The sequence below is a fragment of the Elephantulus edwardii genome, unplaced genomic scaffold, assembly GCF_000299155.1.
Source record: "Elephantulus edwardii isolate Elephantulus edwardi_28Jun2011 unplaced genomic scaffold, EleEdw1.0 scaffold00181, whole genome shotgun sequence".
NCBI lineage: Eukaryota > Metazoa > Chordata > Mammalia > Macroscelidea > Macroscelididae > Elephantulus > Elephantulus edwardii.
This window is the reverse complement of record NW_006399931.1, coordinates 3,271,287-3,280,129: the sequence shown is the minus strand read 5'-3', so window position 1 is coordinate 3,280,129 and position 8,843 is coordinate 3,271,287. Positions and strand designations below refer to the sequence as shown.

The 8,843-nt window shown below is 37.9% G+C and overlaps 1 protein-coding gene across 2 annotated transcripts in view; it reads right to left on the bottom strand.

Moving 5' to 3' along the window:
- Positions 1-8,843, bottom strand: part of GRM8 (glutamate receptor, metabotropic 8) — a 1,137,490-nt gene that overhangs the window by 96,032 nt on the left and 1,032,615 nt on the right. The window lies entirely within an intron of this gene.

The following is an 8,843-nucleotide window of genomic DNA, read 5'->3' as shown; positions in this document are numbered from 1 at the left end:
ACAATAACAACAACATGTTTAATAAGGAGTTGTGCTGCCAACCCCAAGACAGGAAGTTTGAAATCACCACGTGCTCCAAGGGAGAAAACAGGCAACTCGTCCCTGGTGATTTATAGCCTCTTGAAACCTGCTATTGAGACAACTATGAATTGGTCCTAACTCCAAGGCACATAACAATAACATTTGCATTAGTCTTATCCACATAGTATATAGTATTATCAGGTAAAATGCAGAACATTCACTTAAATTTGCATTTCTAGGACGCACAGGCCATCCTAATGTAAAATAGTTATTTGTTGTTTATCTGGAGTTCAAATTTAATTGGGGATCCTGTGTTTTTACTACATAAACTATCAACCTCAACCAGCTTAATTTTTTTAAAAAAGTATTCTAGGGTCAAGTAAGTTTGAGAAGTGATGACTTCATATATGCTGAGTTAAAAGTATAAAAGGCAATAGATGGATTTTGTTTATCAGCATTCTGTACAAAACTAGAATGCTATATCTTTATAAATATTAATACTTTCCTTCCTATACATATTAACCATTCCAGATTCGCTTCACTGTTTGAGGACACTGAGATTTCAGGATGCTAGGATAAAGTTATGTTTTAAGAGATAGTTTTATAGCTCTCCTTTGATGTTCTGGTGTGTGCAGTATTACATTTCAAGAAGGGTAGAGACAGTAGGAAATGAACCCAGCCATTGCAAGATAAACTAAAGCACTAAAATTATGGGAGAAGATAAGAAAAAGAGTTTAAGCTGTTGAGAAAATGTAGAATTTAATCCTTATAAAAGTTATTCTTCACTGAAATATATATATTATATATACATTATATATTACATATTTTACATATATATATATATGTGTGTGTGTGTACAGTTGTTGTTGTTGTTATGTGCCATCAAGTCACTTGTGATCATAATGACCCCATGTACAACAGCCCTAAATCCTACTCCATCCTGTGCCAGTCTTGTGTCTAACACAGCTACCCTCATTACCCCAGTCACTAAGTCAATCCATCTCATCAAGCATCTTCCTCTCTTATGCTGTTTCTCTACCCTCCTAATAAGCATGATGTCCCTCTCCAAGGACTGGTCCCTTCTTGCAACATGTCCGAAATATCACAGACAAAGTTTCAGAATCCTTGCCTCCAAGGAGAAGCCTGGTCTCACCCTCTCTATGATGAATCTGTTCTCCTAGCAGTCTGTGGTATATTCAATACTCTTCTCCAGCACTACAGCTCAAAGGCATCAATTCTCTTTCTATCATACTTAGTCACTGTCCAACTTTCTGACACATAGCAAGTAATTGCAAAGACTATATATATACATATATACACACACACATACATACATATGTGTGTGTATATGTGTGTGTATATGTGTGTGTATGTGTGTGCGTGTGTGTATATGTGTGTGTATGTGTGTGTATATGTGTGTGTGTACAAACACACACACACACACATGGAAATAATAATTTTCCCCTGGAGAATAAAAGAAAAATTTGTAGTTTATATGGTCAGACTTCTTTTGGTAAGCTGAGACTCAATTAAAAATGTAACTGATAATGTTGGAATAGTTTCCAACAGACGCTTAAGGTTGTTGAGCATTTTAAATGACTGAAAAGAAATCTTTTATCAACGAGAAGGAAAAGCCAGCATGCTGTGTAAGCATATGAGATCGAACTCAGGAAAATTCTCTCCATTGATAATACAGAACATGAACCTGGTAGTGTAGTGGCAAGAAAAAGGACTCGTTGGTACAATACCAGATCAAATGAATGAAGCTGTTTCAACTCACTGTAATATTCTGAGAGTGATAACATATGAGATCATTTTGAAAGAGAAGCCATGCTGCAGAAATTTGGAATAAGAAGGACTCAGGTGGAAAAAAAAATCAGTTTATTGTCACTAAGATGTGTGACACAACTTAACTGAAAGTGAATTTCACTATGTAGAAATATACTTACTTTGCCAATGGTTGTTGTGTGCTGTGGAATTTGAACTAACTCACAGCTTCTAAAAAGTTTTCAGAGAATATAAATAACACAGGAGGAAAGTTCTCATCTTTCTTCTTTGGAGCAGCTGATGGATTTGAACTGCCTGACTTGAGGATAGCAATACAACTCCTGACCCTCTAGACTATCAGAATTCCCTCCTTTTCTCTTAACATGACAAAAATTTAAGATGTTTTCTTTCAGAAACTTTGTGTGCTTGCTCATCAAATAACAAAAATGTAGTAATTTGTAAATCATATAATTAAAAATAATTTTCCATCAGAATTTGCAATATGGTGAGGATGAAAAAGAAATATAAGCAAATCATTTTATAGTAATCTCTTTCTGTTTAGAATACATTAAAATAAAAATGACATTATATACAAAATATTTCTATAAAAAATTCTACAGTAAAAAACCCCCATTTTTACTGTAATTAATTAATTATGTTCATATAAAACCTATATCTAGATCATGAAGCTATTGCATGAACAGAACAAGGGAACACTACATGGTTTACAATTAAGAAGAATGTGAGTCAAGGTTGTATTTTATTTCACCAAACCTATTCAATCTGTATTGTGAAAAAATTATTCAGGAAGCTGGATGCTATGAGGAGGTATATGGCATCAGGATCAGAGGAAGACTTATCAATATAACCTTTGCTAGGCAGATGACACAAACTTGCTTGCTAAAATTGAGGAGAAATTACAGTGTTTGTTACAGAAGAGCAAATAATACAGCCCTCAATATGATTGCATCTTAATGTCAAGAAAACAAAAATTCTTACCTCTAGATCAATAGGCAGAATCATGATAGATGGAGAAAAGATTGAAACTGTTAACAATGTCATCTTACTTGGATCCACAATCAATACACTCTGTACCAGCAGTCAGAAAATCAGGAGATGTATTTCACTGAGATAGTCTGCAGTCAAGGACTTCTTTAAATTACTGAGGAGCAATGATGTCTGTTTAAACACTAAGGTATGCCTGATTCAAGCCATGGTCTTTTCAATCACTTGCTATGCATTTGAGAGCAGGACAAGAAATCAAGGCGACAGAAGTATCAATGCTTTTGAGTTGTGGTTGCTTAGTTCATTTATGCTTAGTTCATTTATCCTTTTGAGTTAGTGCCTCATTTTAAGTTAATTTACATTAGAACAATGTGGCATGTGAGCTTTGGTGTTGGAGAAGAGTACTGGATATCCCATGGGCTACCAAACTGTCTTGCAGAAGGTGCACCCAGAGTTCTCTTTAGACTCTAAGATGATCAAGATTTGTCTCACATACTTTGGCCATGTTTCTAGGAAAAGCTATTCCTTGAAGAGGCTCATCCTTCTTGGAAAGGTGGAGACACAGTGAAAGAGAGGGAGACCCTCAACCAGACTGATTGACACAATGAGCAATGAGCTACTACTGTGGTAATGAGTTCAAGGGTGTCAGAGGTTGTGAGAGTGGAACAGGACAGGACAGGGCTCAGACTCGCTCTTCACAGGGCTGTTACGTGTTGCACTTGCCTTGAAAGCACCTCATAACAATAGGAAAAAGAGTGAAAATGATGTAACACATAAAATGATGTAATAAATTATTTGCTTCCACTCTATTTGCCTCTGGTTTCCACTAGGGAGCTCCGGTGGCTTAATGGTAAGGAATTGTACTGCCAACCTAAAGATAAGCTGTTTGAATCCACTAGCAGTTCTGCGAAAGAAAAGGCAATCAACTCCAGTGTCATTTACTGCCTTTGAAAAAAGCACTGGAGGGTCAGCTGTGGGTCAGATCCAACCTGATTGTACCCAGTAACAAAAACAACCATTGAATAAATGACAATATAAACATTTAATGCCTATTTTCTAGTTAGATTGCACTAGAAGTATGTGATGCTATCTAATGGATTCTTGATTAATGTGAGAATAAGGATTATGAACATCTTTCAATGTCCGAAGTCACCATCATCATTACATTAATGTGAAAATTAAGGGGACTTATTCACTTCCAAAACCATCTTGTATGCAAAGCACTATACAGTTAACCAGTTTTACAGATAAGAGCAGAAGTTCACTGTGGTGACATGTGTAATAAAAGGTAGTCATACATGGTCAAACCACTGTTTCAATCCAGACAGCTGGGCTTCCATTCACACGCGTAACTGCCACTCCACGCCACCTCTGTGCAATCACACTGAAAGTATAATTGTTCAGAGTGGTATTTAAAATAGTGTACAATTTGTAACTATTACTCACTGTTGTAAATGAGAATTGGCTCTAAAATATTTTGTGTGCTGGAAGCATGTTCTTTATTAATCAAATTAAGTGAAAATTTATATACCGTTTTCTCTAATATCTGCATAGAAACTAAATCCCCAAATTCACTGCCATCGTGTCTAGGCTGACTCAAAGCAACCCTGCAGGACTGGGCAGAACTGTGCCAGGATCTTCTAGGACAGGAAATCTTTAAGGAAGCACATGACCCCATTATTCTCCTTCAGACTGGTCAAACTACTGCCTTTTTCTGCCCAGCAGCTGAAAAAGTTTTAACCACAGCATCACAAGAACTGCTATCAGCTTAGGATGCTAATATAATATTTAAGCCACACATAACGTTTTGTATAATAGAGAAAAGTGACTCCTTTTGCAGGTTTCAAGAGTAAAGGGAAAGACTATTTTATACACATATGTCAAAATACTAACCTTTCAGACCATCTCAAAGTGAAGATCTGGTAATTCAAAGACATACAAAGTAACTCACATATAGGTGGCAACTGGTTGTTGCCACTAAGACCTATAATTTGTCACAAGAGGGCTCTTTGGTCAATGTAATTCCCTTCTTTCTTCCTTAGGCATTATGACAGAGCGATTTATGACAGTGCATTAATGGGAGGAATGAGGCAAACGTGGCTGAAGAGGATAAGACAGTCACTAATGAAAGGTGAAATCAAAATCAATCTCTAACACGAGATTACTTTCCACATTAACTTATCCCGGGTCACAGCAAATCTTCTAGCCAGTGGCTCACGAGTTTCCAGCAAAGGAGAAATGATTTGAATGATAAACAGCAAGTAATGAACATTCCACAGAAAAGCTAGGTTATACAAAAGGAGGAAAGGGTGATGGACTAGGAGACACCTGCTGTTAGCCCCACCTTACAGTTTACCCTTTCCCCAAAGAAGATCAAAGAAACTGTGAAAGGAATGTGGAGTGCTGAGTGCTGCTTTTTCTCCTCTCTTTTTCCTGCCTAAGATATCTCAGTAAAAGTGGAAGCAGTGCAGTGTATGAGAAAGTGCCCACAGGGCTCCATGCAAAAGTCATGCACGGTGTGGATCCAGCAGTTCTATGAGGCTCGGGTGATGTGAACGCACTTGACTAAGGTTTATGAGACTGATGATCTGTCTCCAGTACATTTCTCACTGAAAATGCTTTGTGCAGGCATTTGCATCGCTCACTGCTTATGCATGGTCATCTTTATGGGCATTTGCCTTAAAATTAGGTCATGCCTCTAAGGGCTTGACCATTTCTTACCTAACTGCACTCTGGAAGAAGAGCCTTTCAGGACCTTCGAGGCTATGTTGTCAAGCCCTCATTTTACAGGTGAAAACACACCGTGATTCAGACAGGAGAACTTGCTTGGTTAAGGCCAGAGAAATGCTAATGAGGCTAAAAACTGGACCTGTTACCTCCAAGTCCAGACATTTCCTCCACTTTGGCTCTTAACACACTGTCTGGCGTACATGAATTGAGAACTGGCTTGGAACTCTTTTCCACTTTTCTGTCCCTTTAATTTAATAGAAAATTTTCAACTGAAAAATGATTTGCAAATCATTTTGACAAGCAATAGAGGGGGTAGAGTAGCAGAAACTGAGATTATAGACTGTAAAAGAATTATCACTTGAATCCCTTCCTGAAGATTTCTGGGATGGAAACATAGCTGTAAAGGCACAGAGTGACCTAGGGACAATAAAAAACACAGATCTGGGAATGAGAAGCAAAGGAAGTCAAGGCACAAGCCCCTGGGTGCAAAGGATTTTTGAAGTTTATGCGTTAGAAGAGATTTCATGAACTGGTTGACTCAATAAGAACAGGATTTGGCGAAGTGAAGGGTTCACAATTGTCTTTAAATGTATGGAATGTTTCTGAAGCCAATGGTCAATGTTGTTGTTATGTGCTGTCGAGTCGTTTGCAACTCATAGCGGCCCTATGTACAACAGCCCTAAACTCCGCTCTGTCCTGTGCCAGTCGCACTGTCTCCAGCACTCCCATCCTTCAATACTCTGGAGAGATACTTGACAGCAGATTTTTCCAATATAACTCATCATTTGAGTTCCTGACTATTGATGCCAAGGATGTTGATTGTGGATCCAAACAGGATGAAATAATTAATAACGTTAATCCTCTGTCCATCTCTCATAATCCTGCCTATTGGTCCAATGGTGAGGATCTTTGTTTTCTTGATTTTGAGATACAATCCATATTGAATGTCACAGTTTCTAAACTTCTGCAGCAAATGTTTCAAGTCTTCTTCAGTTTTGGTGAGCAAAGTTGTGTCACCTTTGTAACCAAGGTTGTTGATAAGTCTTCCTTCAATCCTGATTCCTCATTCTTCTTCATAAAGTCCAGCCTTCTGACTGGTCCATTCCAAACATAGATTTAAAAAGTATGGAAAAAGGATTTATCCCTGGCATAGTCCTTTCTTGGTTTTGAGCCATCCAGTCAGCGTTCCCTTGATCTATTCAGACTATAGATTCTTGTTCTAGCTATAGGTTTTGCATGAGTACAATCTGGTTTTTTGGTATCCCTATTCTACTCAATGTTGGGCACAATTCATTGTCATCCACATAGTCAAATGCCTTTCCATAGTCTATAAAACACGAATGGCTATTCTTCTACTATGCCAATAGAAGAGTCCTATGCCACTAAAGGTCCCAATGTAGCAGAGTTAAATAAAGTTGTTACATAAAACTTGGCTGATGAGATGAGTAAGTGTGAAAGAAATTGGAAGTTGGAAGAAATACTGTAGAATATCTGTGACAGAAATTGAAAAGCTACTTTTGAGGAATTCAGGAGATGAGCTCACATCAAAGCAGGATTGGTTTAGATCAGGGTTTTGACTGTGGAAGTAGAAAGGGAAAGATAAATCTAGCAGAAATTTCAGAGCCACCAGATAATATGGAGTGACAGTAGAAACCAGGGTGACTAGAAGGAGAGGTCAGTGTTAACACTGGTCCCTGGATTCCTGAGAAGTGAAATGAGTGCTTATAAAAAGGGAGAAATCAGACATCAAGAATCTTGAAAATGTTTGTTTGTTTGTTTGTTTGTTTTTTACTTTAGGCTCATGCAATGCTAGAGGCCGGGCTCAACACAATCTTCCAAACCTGTGTGTTGAATGGCTTTCTAATATTTTTTTTTCTCTATAATTATATTTTATTAATTTTCATAAACATTTACAGAGATTCTGGGCTTCCACTCATTCATTGCTGCACCACTCTCTCCACCCTCCTCCCAGTTTGTTCTTGTCCAAATGCCACAGCGTGAAACAAGTTAGTCAGAGAAGAACAAGTACTGTAAATGCATAGAGATCAAAGTGGAAACTATGGGTGAGAAAGGAGGAGAGAGAATGATCCAGTGCTTATGGAAAACTGACAGAAGAGATTAACAATGCACAGTGATGAGAATGCATAACCTGACAACTGTAATATATATATGCCACTGAATTTTAATATTATTAATGTTGGCTTGTCAGTTTTTAATATCTAGATTTAGCCCAATAACAATAGAATAATCAAGCATGACATCTGCAAGATAAGTAGAATAGGTTTAATCCCTTGACTAACTCCTTCTAGATGGCGCTACAGTGCAGCTACACTACACCAGGTGAGCGGAGATTAAAAATGGGTCAGCTGCCATTAATAAAACTAAATGCTATAAATATAGTCTTATACACACACATATGTATGTGGGATTCACTGCCTCTGAAAACTCAGTGGAAGGTCAGCTATGAGTGGTTTCAAAATCCATAGAACACAACAACAAAAACAAGATAGATGATAGATAAGATGATAGATAGATAGATAGATAGATAGATAGATAGATAGATAGACAGAACAAACATAGAGATAGAGATGATAGATGATAGACATAGAGATATACACACATATATTTTATACACATATACATATAAATGTGTGTGTCTCTGTGTGTATACAAGTGAACATACAGCTATAGATCATGTAATTGTTGATATGTGCCATCAATTCATCTGTGACTCATAGAGACCTCTATGCACGTTAACTCTGAACACTACCCTATCCTGAGTCAATCTCACTGATTCCAACACACCTACTACCATTACCCCACTTTCTGTATCAATCCATCTCAGCCCTGGTCTTCCTCTTCTGCACAGTCTCTCTATCCTTCCAAGCATGGAGTCTTTCTTTAAAGACTGGTCTCTCCTGACATCATACCCAAAGTATGTGAGATGGAGCTTCAAAATCCTTGCCTCCGAAAAGCAACTTAGTTTCACCCTGTCCAGAAAAGACATATTCTCTTAGTAGTCCACGGTATGTTCAATACCTTTTCAAAGACATTCCTTCGTCTATCCTGAGTCATTGTCCAGCTCTCTGATGCAAAACAAGTAACTGAGGAGATGATGGCCTGGAGCAGGCATGTTGGTCTCTAGACAGACATCATTGCTTCACAGTACTCTGGAGAGATCCCTAACTGCAGATTTGCTCAGTGCAATTTATTTTTGGTTTCCTACCTGCTGGTACCAACAGTGTTGTTTGTGGAGCTAAGTAAGCTGAAATTGTTGGCAACCTTAATCTCTTCTCCGCCTACCATGGTGTTGCCAGTTG